The following is a 21,970-nucleotide window of genomic DNA, read 5'->3' on the forward strand; positions in this document are numbered from 1 at the left end:
AAAAGTCATTAAGCTCCACTCACTCATTTAGCGTCCTTAAGTCCTGCAAAATGCACATTGAGCCAATAAAACAAAGTTAAATCTGTTTCTCTGGCTATTAGCCTCTCATTTTTCCTGCATGTATCCTCTACTTCTGTGCTCCTTGTTGTAATGCAGGGGCGAGAACAAAGACTCCCATAAATGAATAAGACTTAAACAGGTATGATATTTCACAATTATTTACAATGCTGTGGGTGTAATTTGAGTCACGACCTGTCGATAGGATCAGTAAATGTAATGTGATAACTAAAATTAGACCTTTAATATCCTGCATTACTGTGTTACAGAAAGGAGTAATGAGATTACAGCTTTATAATGCATTACTTCCACCAGAATTGACTATGATGCACTGAAAATACTCCATCATTGGCTTCTGCTGTTCTGTGTAGGTGCTTTACAACACCCAGTCGAGTGTATAAGCTTTTAAATATCCTTCGCTGCCTCTCTGTCAGTGGCTCAGAGAGCTGTATTTATGCAGGATTCACCAGATGTTGAGTCAACTATTGAACAGATGACAGACTTAGCCAGCAGCTGAGGAGACAATTCCACAGTCCAACACTCAGCAGGCGTCCACCTCGCTTTTTCTCTGCTTGCTTTGTTTACATATGTCTGTCTCTGTCTTGCTGTCTCTTCCTGACTCACACCATCTTAACGTTCCTCACTTTTTCTTGGCACATTTTGCAGTCTCTCTCTTTCACACACACTCTATTCCTTGTGTTTTTGAATACAGATCATCATGTACAGTTGCAGATTATAGTTTCAGAACTGCAGTGCAACCAAAAAAAGTGTTGCATACGAAGCTGGATAATTGTTGGAGAAGGAAATAAACCTTGAGAAGTAATTTACTTCAGGGGCTCAAATAAACATTAAATCCATCCAGCGACGCCAAATGTGTAAAGCTGTCGTCGGTGAAATGACAGATTAGGGCGTCCACCGAGCCAATAAAACACGTCTCTGAAGGCTGCGAGCTGCTTTTCAAAATAGCAGCTCTCTCATGATTATAGACACGTTCAATGCCCATCACAAAACAAACACAAAAAGGGGGAAATTATTATTATTATTGTTTTAGTTTTTGGTTGGTTTGACCACCGGAGATTGAAAAATGTAACCAGCATGCCAGGCAGATAATTCCATGTCTAATCTCTGAAAAGACATGTTGTTATCCACAGGAAAAGTCCATCCTAAAATCTGTGATGCTGTATTCTTTTTTTTTAACATATATTCTCCAAATAAATGGGTTGTGATCTGTAAAATACCCCAACCCTCAGAGTTATTGACAGCCATTTGAAGCATCATACGGAGAAAAATCTATTGTAAGACACAGACCAATTTCTCAAACAACAGTGGGTTCAGCAGACCATGGTGCCATACAGCTACAAGACATGGACGCACTACACGACTCCCATTTTTTTCCTGACTGTAACCCCCGACTGCATGCAGCATGCTGTCTGGCACTTTTCAAAAACATATTCTGGGAAATGTCAGAAATGACAAACTCAAGTTGACATACTCTGCAGGAAGAGGGGGAAAGTGGCTAAGAGTTCAAAAATACTATAGTAGACTGCACACCTGGAATCTACTGAACTCTTCACTGACAAATGAAATGTTTAATTCTTCTTTTTTAAATAACCATCACTCCTTGCATTTCCAGATCAGGAAAAATAATTGCTATTCACATTGCATGTTAAACGTGTGAAACAAGTTTATTCACTTGCCGTGCTCGTTCGCCTTGAAATAAATCAAGAGCGGGAGCCGAAGCACATTCATTATGAATGCTGTCCTATTCTTGCATGTGCACCGCAAAGCCTCTCATCTCCTTGTTCTTAATTTGCGTCTGGCTCTTCAAATATTTAAAGGTAGGACTTAAGAACTGAAGAGACTGCAAACATGGATCCTGGTTCCACTTGATGAAGTGGTTGTAGGTTGTTGTACAAGACAGACGCTTACTCAAACATACGGCCATGAGTTTTTCACTGAACAATGGATGCCAAACCACTGTGCTTCTGTCCTTGAAAGTGTACAAAGTAATTACATCCAATATTATTATTATTTTTTATTAATATTATTATAAAAATCAGCATTGGCTCAGTTGGTACTAAGGGGCCCAAAGTGATGCCAAAAAAATATCTCCCACACGACTGCATCAGCACATCACCACCACTAGTTTGAAACACTGACTGATATCAGGCAGGAGGGATCCATGCTTTTTATGTTGTTTACACCAAATTCTGACCCTTCCATGTAAACGTTGCAGCAGAAATCAAGACTCATCCGACTAGGCAACAGTTTTACAATCTTCTGTTGTCTAATTTTCGTGTGAATTGTAGCCTCTGTGTCCTGTTCTTAGCAGACAGCAGTTGCACTTATTGTCGTCTTCTGTTGCTTTGGTCCATCTGCTTCAAAGTTCGATGTATTTTGCATTCAGATATGCTCTTCTGCATACGTTGGTAATGCAGATGTAATCTAGATGTCTAGACATTTTTGACCCGTGAGACATCAAAACCATGCTTCCTGGGAAATGTTAAAGAGTTCTCCTTTACTTTTGATTTCATGGCAACCACACGAGACATAAGTCTCCTCAGGAGACATATGAGACCCTGAATAAAAGAAGACGAGAAACTGATCCACCCACTTGACTGGGAATTCCTGTAGACGGGTGATATAAAACTCAAGCTGTGGTTATTTCCTCACTTCACTCCTCCTCTACATTTTCCATTCTGTCTCATCTACTAGCATACACTCCTCAGCTCACAAAGAGAACACAGGTAATGTGATTTCAAAGGGAAGAATAATGATACCAGGAGGAGGGAAGGAGGGAGAGGGAGGGGATGGGTGTTGAAGTGATTTCAGGGGAGCGGTGTGCCTGCGGTTCAGGGGTAGGGATTTTTTTTTTACTTGAGTGGAGTGAGATCAAACGGCTCATCCGTGTTGGTGCGTAGAGTGAGACTGAAAGTAAATAAAGAAATTAACAGCCTGGAACAGCCATTTTGCTGGCTGAATTAGGGATGTCCATAAGGGACAACTTGCCAGCGGACCTAATCACCCTGGTTTGTTTACATATGTGAAGCACAGTTTCTGGAAACTCGACAGCTAAATGCAATGGCAGATTATCCCATAGATCATTCTGGCATGTTCCCCAGGCTGCATTAAAAAGATGAGGAGCTAAATTAAATGGAAGATGGGATATGGAGGACAGGACAGAGGCAGAACGACAATCACCTCTTGAACCTGGTGGGACCTATTGATGCCAAAAAATCTCCATGTAGCTGCCGAACTGAGGTGCATAAATGAGCTATAACTAATTCATTTGAAGCTCGGCAGCCAGCCTCAAACATAACATTTACATTGCACCAGCTTATAAAGTACATTTGAAAAAGAAAGTACACTCTCTTTTGGTTCTAAGGTTTTACGTATCAGAATATAATAAAAAAAAATAATCTCCACAGCAGATCTTAAAATGAGATGAGCAACAACTTGACATATTACACCATGTCACTGTTTGTTTAACATAAACTAAGGCAAAATGTGGATGCAGTGTGAAAAACCTGTAAAGTACACACTTAATGCTTCCACAGGATTTAAGAGGGTAAGTAGCAGCCAGGTGCTGCTAATCAAATATACCTGATTAACTGATCATCAACAAACGTGAAGGCCTATGTGAGATCAGAAGCTTTCACAGTTTACAGGTCTGAAGCATTCAGGTGTGTGCTAACACCACAGGGTTACTAGCAGTGGATGTTCCAGCAAATTCAACCCAAGGTCAGAGGTTGCAATGCACTGAGAAACTGTAAAAAACCAAAAGCAACATCTCAGATTTTACAGGCCTCAGTTAGCTTGTGAAAAGCTAAAGTTCATGACAGCACAATTAGAAGTTGTTTGGGTTGCCAGGAGAACGCGTCCTCTCTGCCATATTCTTTCTGGGAGAACGAACATGGCAGCACATCTTAGGTTTGCAAAGTTGATTCTGAACAAACCACAAGACTTATCTAGCAATGCACTTTGGACAGACAAGACCAGAGTGGAGATGTTTGGCTATAGTGCACAGCAACATGGTTGGAGAAAACCAAACAGAGTAAATCAGCACAAACACCACATACGAACTGTTGGGTAAATTGGTGGATGGGTGATTTCTTGGGCTTGTTTTGCAGCCATAGGACATTGCACTCACTAAGTTGACCATGAAGTCATACAGGATCAAATGTAAGGACATCTGGCTAACAGCTTAAACTTTGCCATGCAACCAGACAGTGATCCCAAGCCCATTGGCAAGCTTCAACATAATGGCAGAAATAGTAAAGAATAAGGGTGGCGCAGTGGTTCAGTCAAGGTTCTTAATAAACTGAAAACTTAACTGAAATACTGTGGTGGGACCTAAAGGAGCTGTGCATAAATTAATACTGAAAAACCTTGATGAGCTGAAGCAACCTTTTATAGATGAAAGAGACTGCAACCTATACACTCTGTAAAATAAAATCTAATGTAATTTTTCAATGCCAGCAAAAACACATGAAGATGTAACTGACCCCTGTTTTGTCTACGCTATAAATCATTATTAGAATGACCCTTGGTTGTACAGTCAGAACACCTGTTACATAAAATGAATCAACATTTATTTAGCCGTGTGCAAATGAGTTCAGCAATATTTGACTCTTTCTTTCAAAAAGACTAGACAACCTCCCCTATACCCTTAATGATGATCAATAATTGTCTGACAACCATAAGAACAGGTTCCAGGTTTTTTAAAGGCAGAGATTAGAAGACAAGAGAAATTGTTTCTCTTAAATTACAAGGAAAGGAAAGGGTTAAAATACTATTTTATTACTTCTAGTTGGAACTTTTTCCTCAGATTCATGGCTTTTTAAAATAAGACCTCCAACAAATATTGAAGGTTGGAGGTCTCACCTTCAAATGATGCCTAACAGTGACTCCCAGACCTCTTACGGACTGTTCTGTAAATCTTTTCTTACCATTTTAGCTGGACCTGGATGTAAAGAAGTCTTCTGCTGTGCATTTAGAGGTTTAAAATAAAAAAATAATCTGTCTCTTTGTCTGCTAAATGCTTGACTACATTCACCAGCTAGATGCCTGCATTTAATACACCGTGTTTTAAAAAATGTATTAAAGCTTAAAAGCCCAAAAGCTATTGCTTTAACGAGACACAGCCAGGAGAATTTCAGACTACATATCTGAGGGCTGCTTACAGATCAACACTGTGATCAGATATTATTTGCTATAGCAGAGTTTGGGAAGAGTGCATGAACTACAACTATTTCACTTCCAGTGATTTATTGTTCTACCTCAAACAAGTAGCTCGTCTTTGCAAACAGCAGGAAAGAAACACATGTGAGCGTCTAGTTTTCTGACTTTGTCTGCATGGTCCTTGCTGTATCGATCGGAAGCTTCGGGATATGAAGGAAAAACAATGTTCGAGGAAAGTTCAGATAAAAGCTTTCTAGCCAATCAGAGAGCAAACTATCATACAACACAATATATATCTTTAAGCCTTAAGTACATATTCTGCAGAAAAAAGAAAACACGCTTGTCTCACAACTACAGATGATGCGGGTGATAAATGCAATATAGGGGCCCTGTGAAATGTGTACGGTATGCTTGTGTATATGTGTGCTTGTGAGCATCCAACACCGGACACCCGATCCTCTCTTTCATCCTTGCATCTGTGGCAAGCTGCCACAAGCCCGTATCATTTACCACACTACACCTGTTGGGATGAATTTGATACCTGGAGATAATGGATTGGAGTTCAAAGAGGAGAATGCGGACAGGAAACTTTTCCAGAGGTCGTATTTCATGAGCAATCGGCGCTGATTCAAATACACACACACACACACACACACACACACACACACACACACACACACACACACACACACACACACACACACGTGTGAAGTTGAGAACAGATGACGGGCAAAAAGAAATGTTCTCATGCTTAGGACTGTAGTAACAAGTTTCACATCAAGCTTGGACATGAAAAGAAGGTGAAAACAGCTTCAGTTGCAGCACAATGTATCTCAGAAAATAAATCTTCTTTTTATTGCCTCTCGTGTTTAATGAAAAGTTCACCCATGAGCCAAGAAAGACTTCAGTAGTTTTGGGCGTCTATATCAACTCAAAGCACACTAATAACTTGTGAACTTTTACAGAATTTTTGCTAAAAATACAATGTGAATGCAATTTGGTATCTCCAGTTATACAACAAACATTTATGTATTCACTAAATTAGATATGTGATTTAGTATCACGTTTCTGTAGAATCACAGCTCTCTAACCCTTTAGGTTAAGGAATTCACTCTGGAAGCTACATAATTTTTTATGTTTGTGGTTGACATCTTCATTGTGTTTTGTTCTCTATATAGAAAAATAACTCTTAAATAAATAACATATCTTGTGGGTGATCAGTTTAACCCCAAGGTTGCCAGGCATTCAGTAGTTGGTATAAACCCAAGCCATTATTTTATGGTTATTACTCCAAGTCATCTAGAAATTTTTAGCTCCTGCTTTTAAAAGTCCATTGGAAATTATACACACGGCATCTAAATGTATTTTTGATAAAATCCAAATCATATTGAGTGAATGTTTGAAAGTTCGAATGTATTGCATGTATTGCAGTACATTTTAGTACATCTTAAATAATTTTGGAGAAATGAAGCATTATGATAGGAGCAAGAATTTGCTCTTGCTGCTTTTTGGTGACACATGCCCCTGCTTTTTTTTTTTTTTTTTTTAATAGACTAGATCAGTTTTGATCATGCTGTGTGTCAAATCACAGTAAATAGTTACTATTTTCAAATGCTGGCTAATTGGTGGTGCATCATGCTGTTTGTAGTGTTAGAGATCTCGCTCTAACTCTGGTTAGCATTTAGTCTTCTACGGGTCTGTGTTTGAAAATTATCCAAGTGTCCTTGGATTCCTTTTACTTTAGTCTCTCTCTCTGTAAAAATGAGTCTATGGATTGAATCCAAAAAGTGGTCAACGAACAATTCAAGTAATTCATTAGCAAAATGAGCACAGCCATATGAGCACACTACGTACTGCATGTATGGGAAAAATGCACCAGAAATTCACAGAGAGTAGCACCATGCTGAGAACTGCAGAGTACAGAAACCTAATGGATGTCTGGGTCAGATTTATGGTAGCTCATCCCCTCCACTGCTATGAGAAAAATTTGACTGGAGCACACCAACTCCAGAGACTATAATTCATTCGCCATCTCACTCCATTTTATTCAGCCAGAGTACATTGGTGAGTATTGGGCTCCTTTTTTCGGGGCCAATAAAATGTAATCACTGTCTGCCAGGACCAAGGTCGAACTATGTTCCTAAAGCAATGCGATGATCATTCTGGCCCTCTCTGAAGGTCGACTGGCTGTTTATTTTTTCCCTATGCCTGTAAGATGGATTGTTAAAAAATTAAATAGGGGATGTTTGCTTTTGATGAAATTGTAGATTATAGTTTAGGTGTTTTATTTGTTTCCTGATGATCTAATCCAGAGTGTGATAACTGAGCAGATAGGATGTTTGAACAGGTTTACAGTGAACACATTTCCTGTTGCATGAATTACACTTGTGAAATTTCATTGTGGTGATGGTCTCCTCAAATCCTCTATTGGCATTAGTAAGCCAGTCTGACATCATCCTGTTGACTCTTATCCCTTGTGAGAGCTCTTCATAAACCAGCCTGTGTTGTAAACTCCATGATCTAAGCCTGAAACCCCCACCAGTGTTTTTCTAACTAGACTTAGAAATATTATGATTATCTTCCCAATTCTGCCACTCACCTTGAAATTAAAGGTAAAAGGAAGCTGCATAGGGATTTTCATAGGGATTTGTAGTACCCTGAATACCACTCAAAATGTTGTTTTCCAGAAGACATCATTAGAATGAACTGATAAAAATATAGACATAGAAGCTGAGAAGTTGAGATTCTTTTTACTCACATTTTGTTTTATTTCAAAAATCACCATTTAAATTACAATTCTGTCAGGTGTACTTTGAGTGATTGCCCTTCTTCGTTATGTTAATTTTGCCAGAAACATTTTCACTATCATTAGCAAAACTTAGCTAATGTTAGAAACATGCATATTTAATATTAACAGAGATGGGCAGTAATCCAATTTAATTTTTGCTTGATGCATAAAGTTAAAAGATTAAAACTAATAAAACAAGTTTTAAAATGATACTTTTCCATTTGATTCCATTTTATATAATGGATTAGGCAGAAAAAGTAGAACTGGGCTGAAAGATCTATCGCTTTATTACCTATTCAGGTCGTAAATCACGTTTTAAAAAAGTAACTAAGTAACTAAGTAATTAATTACTTTTGAAAATAAGTAACCAGTAAAGTAAAGGGATTACTTTTTGGGGCAAGTAATCAGTAATTAGTTACTGATTACCTTTTTCAAGTAACTTGACCAACACTGTTAACTAATATCAACTAATATTAGCTAAAGCCAGAAACACACATACTGAACATCACACATTACTGTAGGGTCTCTAACTTAATATAAAGCACCTTGAGTCACTGCTGTTATGATTTGGTGCTATATAATTAAAACTGAACTGAATTGAATTAAATATGTGGGCTTTGGATATGGTTCACAAATGCTCAAATGTTTGATTAATATCTATCAAGCACTCTGTGAAAACAGCTCTACGGGCTCTACAATGTAACAGTTAAGGAAAGTTTATGTGCTCAGTTTTCCCTCCTGGCTCCAGTGAGGACCACTGAGAGAGAAAGCTCATATCTCCGATCAGCTTCATTTAGACATTGATTTTTACATGTGGCCTTGAATATTGAAAATTTCCTTCTCAAAACCCTGTCAGACCAGTGGGGGGAAAGACTACGGGGAATCAATTCAAATTAATTTTTCATGATGAGGTGTTTCTGTCTATTACTGTAAGCAACTCTCATTTTAAATAGATCCACTGCCTGAGAGTCAGTCCCAGAAAAAAAGAAAGAAAAAAAAACATGATTGCTTTCTTTAACTCAGGAGGGCATGGAATAATTCACCATCTGAGTTTGGAGGGAGCTGCAGGACCAGCTCAGTGAAATGAAAACCTGCATCTTTTGGTGCATGATCAGGTATTGAAGAATTTGTTCCAATGAACAACCAAACTATCAGCTGTGTGCACACATGTGGCACAAAGCGATGGATAATATAGCAGTGTATATACACTGAGGTGGAAAGTGAGAATATTTTCTGTATTTAAAAACTCTGAATACCATGGGAATGGACTTATTACTTGCTGTAGGTGTTCTTTAAGGATGCAGAGCTATATTAGCTGTGTTGGCACTGACAGTTTAAATTGTAGTTGTACTTTCTAGCTGCCTGAGTCCATTTGTTCACTATGTGCCTCTTCTTTAACCGCTAAACAGATGCTTCTGGCAATGTGCAGGTTCTGACTGCTAATGTGGTGCAGGAACAGAGGTCCTAAAGTTTTTTTGCTTATTTGTTTGAAATCATAAGCAGGTGTAGATGCACAACTGCTTCCAGCAATCATGGCTAAAACAGTAACAGCATCTCCCCGGGCAGAACTGGTTGTAGCAGAAACTCTAACAAAAACGTCTTTGTGAAACTGTAGCAGTACATGTAGCCAACAACAAAGTTACATTTCCAACGTCAGCACAACCTTGTCAACTGTCAACCTGTCAGCTGACAGTTACTGAACTTGGAAATGTTAACTTGAATAAGAGCACCAAGTTTAACTTGTCCAAAGTCTCTGGGGATGTGAAGTGATCATAGAGTGTGGAGTGATCAAAGAGAACCACATATCCACATCTTATTTCAGAGAAGCCAATGAATAAAACCACTTTCATGTAGTTTGTCAAGTGATATTGGTAATTCTAGATTGCCAATGGTGTGAATGTGAGCGTAAATAGTTGTTTCTCTCTCTGTGTTAGCCTTGCGACAGACCAGGTGTACCCCGCCTCTCACCCTGTGATCGCTGGGATAGGCTCCAGCCTGGGTTCAACCCTGATAAAGATAAGTGGAAAAGAATGGATGGATGGATGTTTAACAGTGCAAATTGTATTTTGGTTTAGTTAGGTGCAACTGTAAATATCTATCTGAACGCCGATTTGGGATTTTTCAATGAAGCGAAAAAAGGGCCATTTTTAATCCACATTATTACAGCCAAAGTACCTTTGTTAGGTTTTAAAGAAGACCTTCGTAAAGAAATAGCAAAGTTTTTCCAATTGCAAAATCTACTACGTCCTTGTAATGTATAAACAGAGGAATTTCTTGTACAAAAGTAATAGTTTTCATTGCAAAATCTGACCAGGTAGTTTCAGTGCCTAAACAGAACCATGTCATTTTTATTGCCAAACCGACTAATTTTTTGTGCCAAAACCAACCCTAGTGACTTTCAACCAACTACTGTATTGTTCAGACAATAAGGCGCACTTGACTATAAGGCGCATTAAGCGAAACAAGCATTAGCATTCATCCTCCAGCTTCACTGGTTATATTATGCTAACAAAGCTGTGTTAGCTAGCGATCAGGTAGCACATCATTATATACCAGCTAGCCCAACTTCCGTAACCCTACAAACGTCACTGCTGTTTAGTTTTCTGTCTTCATTTATGTTGGAAGTGATAGCAAAGCTGTACGTTTTAATTATTTCAGAAATCTCTCAGTCAGAACATGCTATATCATGTTTAGGTGGAAACTAGCGAGCTAACTTCCTGCTAACTTCTAACTCCGTCAAATTTAATAAATCCTGTTTTCACGGATGCCTGAATGTTAAACTTAATTGTTACACCTGGTAAAGCAGCAACACTGATCATTTTGTTAAAGATGAAAGAATTTAGGCAGTTTTTACCTCTCAGTGATGCCGCAGTGTTTGTTTGACTTTGGGACCTGAAGAAGACGGAGTTTTGGACCCAGATTACTCCGCGAGGCTCCTGACTACAGTAGCCGTAATGTTCTGACAATCCATCAAGCAGTGCGGCTTCGTAGCTTACCAAAGTCGTACTGAAACGTTTTTGACAGATTTTTGAGTGCCGTGTACCACCTGAAATTGGTTCCAGGTCAATAAGCACAACCAGAATTCATTCATAAGGTGCACTGTCGATTTTTGTGAAAACTAAAGGCTTTTAAGTGCTCCTTATAGTGCGGAAAATACGGTAGTTTTTCTATATTAAACCTAACCCTGTAGTTTTTAATGCCTAAAGTTAACCAAGTGACATATTTTTATTTTGTAATATATTTTAAAAAACAAACAAACAAAAAAAAACCAATGCAAATGGAGTGTGAACATCTGTGAAATCTGAAGACTTAAACTTGAGTCTCTGGTGTAAATAGATCCACCACCAAGGCCTCAACCTTTGAAGGTGGCCATTTTCACCCTATAAATAAAGGGAAAAGGATAATGAGCACATATGAGACCGGACAAATGAGAAATCATATTCGGGAGACAAATCAGTAGAGCTCGAGACTATTTCATGGATGGCTATTTATTAAATCGGGCTTTCATAACAGCCAGTGCATAGCTGCTGTTGTCTCGTGTTTGTTTACTTTGCGGTATGCTTGTTATTGGATCATTGTTGATTTTCCAGATAACGGTGCTGTTGAGTGGTATGCTTTAAAAAAAGTGTGTGTGGTGTAAATTACAGTATTGATCGTGGTTGTTTTATTATAAATGTTTGCCACATAAGTAAGGCTTTCCTGTGTGCCATTGAGTAGTCACGCTATGTGTGTATACTTTATATATACAGCATTAACATTTTACACATATATTCATGTAGCTGTTTGTCGTATGGATGCTGCGGGTGCTACCAAGCTCCTATTGCATTCCTGTCATGATATCCCTTACATAAAAGATGCTACACCTGCTATGGATTGACCTCCAATTGAGCTGTGCCCCCTCATGCAGTGGCTTCAATGGTGCGTCAAGGCACACCAGTGTGGCTTAAGAAATACATAATTTCTTTGCTTACATGGTGCCAATCGAGCTAATGAGGACACAAAATATCGAGAAACTTTGCCTACTTTAGAGTTCAGGGTCTAAACTGTAAATTGTGACTGTTTTTGTAAAGAAAATGCAAATTCCAAAGCATAAGTAGTCCTGCTCTTTGCTACAGTTTGTTATAAAATGTTATCTTTTAATCGCAGCCGGTGTGAGGTTGTTGAATGAAACTGGTTTTCATCAGCCTGTTTTCTATGGATATTTCCAGTTTTTGCATATTATTGCACTTGGCTGGTATGGATAAGGCTATGTACTGGTAAGTGCAATGAACACAAAGTTAGCAAATATATCCTAAAGCATCAAATCTGAATGTACCGGTGTGAGCTCTATTGTTTCTGCCGTTAAAGAATGAAGTAAAGAGCCTTGTTTTAGAATCAGAATCAGAATCAGAATGGGGTTTATTGCCAAATGTTGAGCAGGTTTACAACACTAGGAAATTGCTGCGGTGCTTCAGTGCAAACATGGTGTCATAAATAACACTTAACACCATTTACCAAATCGGTTTTCATCATTTTATGGTTTCTGGATATTTGGTTCAAAACATAAAACACATTTAAATGAATACTTTTTGTATTTTCCCTTTTTTGGGTTCAGATCAGTAAACAGCCCACAAAAACGGACAATATTCACTTTCAAAGATAACACCCAGCAACTTAGTGCACATCGCTGGAGTGTGTTAAATATGTGAAGGAGAGGTGTCGTGACAGACTCTGCTGCCTAGAGTTTCTCTGAAGTTTGCAGCTTTTGTTCATGACCTGATATTCAGCACGACTAGCAATGAGCAATAAACACCAGAAGCAAATGGAGCTCTGCCCGTTTTCATACCTGTTCTAGCTGGCCGATTGCAGCTGAGAGTGAGAGAGCTGAGAACTAATGCTGGATACTAGCTGCAGAAACTGGCTCACGCAGGACCCGCATGAAATAAGCTTTTCAGCACTCTATGACTACCAGAGCAGCTCTTCTGCCAAAAGAGCTCTTCGCCATTGAGCAAGAATGGCTCAGAGAATACCAGTTTTCATGCTATTACTTAATGCATCAACTATACAATACTATATTTATCCCAGATTTAAGTAATATTTAGTTACAATATGATGATGATGATGATGTTGTTGAGGATAATAAAAAAACAATTAGCAAACAGCTTTTTTATTCCGAATAAAGAAAATATTTGAAGATTTGGACTTGATTAAAAATTGCATATAACTGTCTCATCCCAACTAGTTAACAAACTGATGGGTGAAAAACTGCAGTGTTAAAAGAGTGTGACATTTAACAAATTGGCCAAAAGTGTGCATCGTAGTCTTTTGTTTCTGCTGAAGTGGCAGCGAGCGCCCCGAGGTCAAGACAATCCATCCGTAGCTCAGACAGATGACAAAAGGATCCGCACCACCACACAATACCACACGGGTGTTTCCTGTGCACGAAACATATCTGGTCGTGTTCCAAATTTTAAACCCAAAGGCGGTTTTCTGTCTTCGATCACAGCAGCGGTACCTGTGACACGGCTCCCCGGTGTCAAATAGCACTGAAATGTACTGCGTGATGATCAAATGAGCCATAAAAAGTATTTCAAAGGAAGAAAAGCTAATTAGAGGTAAAGTGACACCCGCTTCAACTCAAGCATAACATGGCAGGTGTACAAGCACTAACGCCGTCCCACAGCCGCTGTTGCCTGCCAGGCCTGGCTGATTGACATGACGTTGCTTCCCAGACCACAACAATGCCAGCAGGGTCCTTGTTATTTTGTCTGTTCTCAAAGGCGCCTTCTGGTAGCCCATAAAGCACCATCAGGCTCCAAGCCCTGCAGTCATTCAATTAAGAATTTACTGGGCTATTGATTTCACCACAAGCGAAGCGCCTCACATCTTGGAAACAATAAGGAGCCCATAAAGGCTATACTAGCCTTTTACCTAAAGGGTGATGACATGGTCTTCAGTGTGGAGAGAAAGGCAGGGAAAGGCTAATGCACAAAAAGTGAACAACATCTGAATTGTGTTTTCTCTTACTTCAATCGTTCTCCTTTTTAATGAAGCAGTACCTTCATTTTCAGCGTGACCTTTTGAATAAATTGTGACTTTTTTTTAAGAAAAACAATTTTTAATTAATGTTGTCAAGAATCACTAGTGTCACTGCTTCTAGAAACTAATTAAAGATTCCCTAAAGTCAGAGATGGGGTCGAATAAAAGTTTGAGAAATTAACATAAACTCCGGGGGACTAGCCTAAGTGCGAAGAAGAAAATAAATGGCATGCTTGGCAGAAAAAGAGCCCACAATGTATGTGCTGCCATAAACAATTCTGGGATGATAAAACAGCTCTGAGCTCAGTTATTGACTATTTTTTATTAGATAAATTTTAATTCAGTGCATTGTTTTGCCTTTTCTCTAAATTTAATGAATTTCTTCTTGTTAGCCTTAGCGTGAGCTTGCTGGCAGGCAAACTCATCTTTTTCTTTCGGACCAATTACTTGACAACCAATAACAATCTTTAGGTCAGTTATCAAATAATGTTTTGTTTTTTTCTGTGTGTGTGTGAGTTGACCACACAAATGAGCAAAATGAAACAAAAAACGTAAAACACCAACCGAAACCTACAGCAACAAGCTTTTTGTCCACTTGGGGGCAGCACAAACGAGCTGCAAGCAACACACTGATTTGTTTGTTAGCAAATGCAAACACCCAGAAAAAAAACAGAACAGCATTAGCTTTCATTTACATCTATTTATAAGCTCTTGTAAATCTGCTATTTTCATCACGTGGCATTTTGGTGCTTTTGCCCTGAGACATAAGCTAAAAACTGATGACAGCAAACAAAAGCAGTTTTGTGGACATGAGCTAAATAAGACCAAGGAACACAAAAACACACTTATGTGATCCACTGTAGTATAAAGGTGTTACTGATATAATTGGTAGCCACTGTAATGTTGCATTCTTTCATGTTTTAGCAGGATTTCACAGCCCTTCTTGTTATTAATGCCAGCAAAGTTCCCAAGCTGCCATCTAATAAATCTCCCATGCCCCCCACTCCACACCCCCCCACCTACATTGAGCGACCCCATGTGGCATCCTGAAGCCAGGCTTAAATAAACTTTGGGGTCATTCTTGGCAAAATTGTGTTCACAGTATCATCCACTGCAGAGCATTGGGGAAAAAAATACAACTGTTGATGCAACACAAGTTGAGCTGGGCCAATTGAGACTACAATGAAAGCGAGAGAGGAGGAGCGGTCGTGTAGAGTGAGTATAAGCTGGAGAGAGGAAGGAGCGTACGAGAGTAGTGCGGCCAGAGGAGAGTACATGTAGATGCTTAATGAATTCAGTCACAGCAGCACACAATGAAATCTTTATCCATGGGGGATGAGGCAGGGGACTTGGCAGAGCCCCGGCGTATCTCAGCAAGGGTGAAAAATAGAAATCCCACTGTCCCCCTGTTGGCTCTCCCTCATGTCAGCTGCCTTGGTTACTGAATTGGCTGCCAGCGAGCCCCCGCCACTCCACTCTATGCCTCCTCCTCCTATTCCCCTCTCTCTTTCTCAGTCGTTCAGTTCAACTCTCCTTCACACTCATGTATTTTTCCCCTGTTTCTGTCACTGTACCTCGAGCTGTCCCTCTGCTTTTTCTTGTATTATTAACCCATCCTCCTGAGTCAACTTCCTGCCGTCACAAGTGCACATTGCTGCTTCTCCTCGAAGTCCGTAAATGATGGCTGTAATACACACCCACTGCACAAAGACACACTCTGCACAAGCCCTTAAAATGCAAGGATTTGACTTACCTTGTTACAGGTTGTTCTGATAATTATGTTTTTATTAGACGATTTGGAAAAGAGAGGAATAAATTAAAATCCTTACCTTTTGGAGCTTCTCTGAACTTCTTTTCCTTCACAGACACTGGGATTTACTGCAATTTTCTCACTTTCCCTCCCGACGTGTTGGTTTCTCTATCTCAGTCTTTCCACTGTGGGTTTTTTCTTGCAGAGAAAAGTCCAGCTGACCCCCTGCGCAGGGAAAACCAGGCAAGAGGGGATTTAAAAAAAAGAAAAGAAAAAGACCAGAGAGCAAGCGCTGGCAACTCCTGATGAACTCAGCTTCTACCTCGCTGCTCCTTCCAGCACTCGGGGTGAATGAAGTGTGAGACAAAGTAATCTTCAGGTGAGGAGACAGACTCCCTTTCGCTCTCCTTCTTTCACTTTCCTCCTCCTGCACGCTCTCTCTCTGTGTCCTGTGCTCGCTCTACCTGCTCAGAGCGCTGTGGATGAGCTCACACACAGCTCTCCCTCTTGTGTCTGAGCGCTGTGCTGTTGCTCCATCTATTCCCCTCATTTCTCCCTCCCTCTCTCCCTTCATCCATCCCTGTACGGCTCATGAATGTTTAGACACGGCAATTGTAGCTGAAAGGCACTGAATTAACCCGCAGGACTCAAAATACACTCTTTCGCTCCACTCACTTTTCCCCACTTTATTCTTTTGTTCTCACATTGGCTGCAACCCCTCTCACTGTGTATGTGACCCCCCTGAGCAGCACAATCAGTTCTTTTTAGGGGGAGTGATAGTCTATTAACTTTGTGGTCTTTTCTCTTTACTGGGTTTTATCAACAGACCGTCTGAAGCTTGGTTAAAGGATTGCGGCTCGAACATCCCCAGCAGACTTCAGCCTGTTACATTAGAATGCAGCACACATGACTCCACATTATAAGAAAATTGGTTCATAAAATAATCATGAACAAAACAAGAAATATGTATGATGAATAAGTAAATATTTGCTTCTCCCTTGGCTGATTAATAATTAACTGTCCTTAAACAAGTCTAATTGGGCTTAATTGAAGGTATTGAGTCATTGGAAAACAGATAAAAATCAAACCGCTCATGTCCCCGCGGGCTCAGAAGCGTTTCCGATGAGTCAAATGAAAGCCGAGCTCGTCATATGCCTCCGAATCAAAGTCTGAAGAAGTCCCGGATTTAAAGTCTTACATCAATTTATGTCAAGTCACCGGAGATAAGTGCAGCTTCAATTCCTTAACCCCGCTGACAATTCTGCTGCTGTACTTTGAATGGCATTGGCCCGTTCTGCATCATATTATACATCGCTTGAAAACACACCTCCTTTTAGATTCAGATACCAATGCCACAGCAATAACAGCAGCAGCTGCAGCAATTGTTGCCCTTTTTGTCATCTATAGGGACTTTTTAAATCTTTGTGTTGCACTTAGCTTTCCAGCAAATACACTTCCTAGCTTTCATTCCCACTAACAAACGAAGGTATTGTTAAAGGTGTTCTTAAAGCATCATGTGTACACGTGATCCTATACTTTAGATTTTTGCTGTTTGATTATTCTTTCTCTCTGCAACAGCAAAACCAGTATTACCATACTAGCTACGTATAACAAAAAAGGAGACCTGCTTATTTTTAGGTCTATATTTTTGTCTCTACTAGGGTGGCTTTGCATGAGTCCCAGCTTAAAACAATAATTTATTATCGTATTTATTGTCTACTAAGCCTTCGTGAAGTTCATCGGCTGATTAACTGCCTGAAGCCAGACCTTTTAGCTCCTTTCTATTTAAGCTGACCTTCCTCTCCACTTCTCCTTGGCAGCTTGGGAATGACCATATTAAGGATTTTCTCTTTGAGATTATATAGACACAAGTGTAAAAAAACAAACTCTAAAACTAGTCTCAGAAATTTATTCAGCTCATATATGTAGAAGGTTGGCCAAGTTAAGCTTCCTTTGCCTACAAGCCACTTTGCAACCCACCTGAGCTTCACCTTCTTCTTTTCATACTCCACCTGACTTAATCAGCATCAGTGTTGTTGGTTTCTGATACATCATCTGGTCTTTGATACTCTTCCTGCCTCATGCAATGTTATGCTGGTTGTATTGCAATGGGTTTCAATTTAAGAAGCACGGGTGATGCAATGGTGCTGGTTTTGATTGTAACCATAAGCTAGATGACTGAAGAGGTCACTTGGACAAGTGATAAAATGTTTCTCCTACTGAAACCATTGCATCCAGATTAACAGAATTAACATTGTTTAATTGGATTATTGGTGTCAACATACTCCCTGCATCATGTGATCCATGCTAGACCGCAGAATAGAACCACACTGCCAAATCTACTATATATTCCTGCAGATGTATTGGCAAAATACATCTGAGACCTTATTCTTTGAAACTTGTAGTACGAGTATCCAACATGACAATGAACAATACCTATTGATTGCCTGTGGTAACTGGCAGTCCAGCCCACCCTCCTCCCTAAAGTGTTAAATGTTGTTTTTGGTAATACCGGGATAAATTTCTCACGCCCAACTCATCACAAATCAATGTTTACAAAAAAAGAGCTCTTAGCATCACATTTAATCACTATGGGTGGATGTTTGAGAACAAAAAAACAAAACAAAACAAAACAAAATGCTTTTCAAAACTTACAGCAATTTTTTGGTGCCTAATGCCTAACCCTTACTGTGACAGTAAAAGGGAAGTGAAAACAGCAAGAAAAGTGTAAAACCCAAAACATGCAAATTACTTCAATGCCACCCCTCCAGCCTTTAAATGGACCAGTTTCTTGACATTTCTTTGGTTGTTGTGTCGAGGGACAGATGCCAGAGAACACCTTATGAGTTGTATCTATGAGATGTCAGCACCATCTGACAAAACATTTGCAGTGTTCCATGTCATGTTGGTCAACCAGATGGTAGCAGCAAATCCTCTAGGTCCTGTAACACCCTGTCATCAGTTTTTCTCTCATTGGGCTACTGTCACCATGAGTCTCGCCTGTTTCACAGATGCTTCCCTCAGTAGTCTGGTCATCAAAATTTCACTTTCAGGCCTTTAAACCTGACTTTTTCTCCCACAACAAGATTAATACAAGGAAGTTGACTTTGGTATTCTCTAGAGATAATCAACATTATTCACATTGTCTGGAAATTTCCACAATATTTAAGCTTACTGGTGTTCTGACACATAATTCTAGCAGGAGCAAATGAATTACATGCACACTGCAGGGTTTTGCTGCAGCTCACGTGTTATATGCATTGCTTTCCACATGTTTTATGGATAACTTCCTGGAACCATTATCTGAAGATTATACCGCACATTGAAGTCATGGTAGTTTCAGCAGGTTTTGACTTGTAAATGTTGTTTCCTTAAGTTAAAAAGCAAATTTTTCCTTCAAAGTGTCCAATGTGGCATGTAATGCAATGCAAATACCTGAAACCAAACACTGCGAGTGCCTCACATCAGATTTGTTGTTGTTGGTATATCCAAACTGATGTATTGTCTGTGCACAACACATAGTATATAATGTTTAGACAAACAACATGGAAATCCTTTCCGTCTCTACCATCCATCCCACTTGATCTGAATAGGACATAAATCCTAGTTCGACTGATCAATTGCATGGCATCAAAAGCTATTATAACAAGCCATTACCACCAACGTGCAGATGTAACAAACAAAGTGAAAGTGCATGTTGGAGAATCAATGATGCCTCAAAAGAGAGAAACGACAAGCTGGAGACGGCTTGAAAACCAAAGTTAATTGTGAAAGCATTTTGAAAAAGCAGATATACCCCATGACAAAAAGTGTTTGATTTATTGAAGAAGAATTAATTTTTGTTCACTTCAGGGCAGCAGAATCTTATAAACTTATAATATCTAATTTTCTGTTCACACAGAAACCCATAGAAACTTTAGGTTTGCTCTATTTTGGTCTCCACCACCTTTGAATATCTTAAAAGATCATAAAGCAAAGCAAAGCACGACGAGTACAGAAAGCAGCTGCAGTGACACTTTTCATTGTTTTTATCTCTCGGTTTCGCTCTCTTTGTGTGTCATAATTTCGATATTCTCCGCGACCAACTACACCTCGAGCAAAGTGACCCAAAGACCGGTCGTACTTCTACACTGGCTCCATCTGACTACAGACCTCACTCCAGGCAGGTGGACAGGCCCTGGAGTGGAGTGGACGGCGAGCCCACTGGCTTCACTGGACCATAAATTCCACTTAACTGTGTCTCCTGTTTGATGCTGTGTGGTTGTTAGATTTCACTCTTTTAAACCTGGAAAAGCTCAAATAAAGCAGCATTACTGAAACAAGTACTTGTTGCTTATGGAAGGACTAAAGTCTCGGCTCTGCTTAGTTCCCAAAATTATTATCATTATTATTATTATTAAAACCTGGCTTATATATAGACACATGAGCCATAGGCTATATTCTGACAAGCTTGAATGTCAATATTTGGTATTTTTCAAATTTACAAATGGTCACAAAAGTAAAATGTGAAAAGAATATTATAGATTTTCTCCTCATTTGAGGCATAATCAGCCTGGATAAAAAATTTAAGCAGGCCACAAAGCCAAAGTTATTCTACACTTCCAATTGGCAAATGTCAAGTATTTAAGCACACACAGCCTGCAAGCAAATTTGGAGGCAAATTTTATGCTATGCCCGACTTAATCATGGCTGTTGGTCTCTGATGCCCGCTCTGTTATGTGCTGATGTCTGCACCTCTCCTCCTTCTCAGCAAAGCCATACTGAGACATTTACTGTGTTTTACTGCAGAAGCATTGACAAAAATAAAATATACAGCAGATTGAAATCAGACTGACATATATTCATCCTTCTGCCTCCTATTTTCTAATATTCTTTAAAGTGTTTGCTGAGTTTGATGGGGATGTTTTCTTTTTTTTAGTACGTGCATCAAACATTACAACTCTTCTGCTGAGCCTAAAGGCTGATTCTGAATGCTTAACTGTTTGGTATTGATCCAGTGGCTTATCTGACATACCTTTCTGACAGGTACTCAGTGTGATGCATTATCGAGGACAAGAGAGACTTAAGAAAAAAAATCCCACCATCTTTAATCCAATACAGTATGTGATAGTGCTGTTGTATCCTGAACCCTTTATCAGCCTGAGTCATGTGTAAGATCGATAAAAAAAACAAGCTGCAAATCTACAGTCGATGTGTGCCTGACTCAGTTGCGATGCTCCTTTTTTTTTTCTCTAATGAAGCCGAGCTCCTTAAAGAAAAAAAAATGTTTGTTAAAAAATGACAGCAGTTATCATCCAACCTTGGTGGATTTATTTCTCCACAGCTACAGTATTTTACATTCTGCTGTCCTCATGAGGGCCAAAGCGATAATGTTAGGAAGGCCAACTGCATCATAGCAAATTAGCACAAAGTACAGTTGCATGAGGATATTATTCAGCGGAACTGTAGAGACAATCACAAAATGGTACGTTTGGAAAGAAATGTGCTTCAGTCATAAGCGAATAAAGGTATATTTTTAGCAGATGTGGATAAAAAAGGAAAAAAAAAACAGCTCAGAGTACGATTATTAAATTGAGTATTTGGGATAAGAAAAAGAGCTTGATTTGAAAAGCTTCCCTGATAGTCTTTGGAGAAAGTAGTTTTCGGGTCTGAATTGGCCCACACAAAGTGAAAGCATGTGATTGATTTCCCCGGTTTATCCCCGGGAGATGAGAAAGTTTGCATGTCTCGCTCCCTAAACCTATAAATCACATCGATCAGCCGGGATAACAAGGCCATGCCTACACATCCCCGGAGAGTGAGGTGGGAAAACAATTAGAGCAGCGTGGAAGACACAGAGACAGCGATGGAACAGAAGTAAGACCTAGATAGATAGATAATAGATATATAGATGGATAAAGAATAAAGGCAATAGAAAAAAGGCAAAATGAAGATGATGCTGGTGCAAGCTGTCAAGAGTTTCAGAAACAGAACGTGTCAAAGAGAGGAGCCATTAAATATAGGGCAGAGCGGGTTATTTTCTATATCTTTCTCACACTGTTGCTGACATTTTTTCCTAACCCTGACCTGTGGAGTCTGTCTAACTTGTCTCAAAATACTGTAGTCTAGATATGAAATGGTAGGCAGAGACTTTCTGCAAAATAAGAAAGTGTGAAATAAGCATATTTTTTATATAT

At 39.4% G+C, this 21,970-nt stretch overlaps 1 protein-coding gene across 1 annotated transcript in view; it reads right to left on the reverse strand.

Annotated features, from left to right (window-relative positions):
- The window catches only part of LOC102197376 (cadherin-20), a 94,971-nt gene extending 78,689 nt beyond the window's left edge, over nt 1–16,282 (reverse strand). The window contains exon 1 of the mRNA XM_005730409.1: nt 15,874–16,282. The gene's annotated coding sequence lies outside the window, so the exon portion shown is untranslated. The remainder of the gene's footprint in view (nt 1–15,873) is intronic.
- Nucleotides 16,283–21,970: the final 5,688 nt, after the last annotated feature.

Source organism: Pundamilia nyererei, unplaced genomic scaffold, assembly GCF_000239375.1.
Source record: "Pundamilia nyererei isolate P.nyererei 1_Seehausen unplaced genomic scaffold, PunNye1.0 scaffold00037, whole genome shotgun sequence".
Classification (NCBI taxonomy): Eukaryota; Metazoa; Chordata; class Actinopteri; order Cichliformes; family Cichlidae; genus Pundamilia; species Pundamilia nyererei.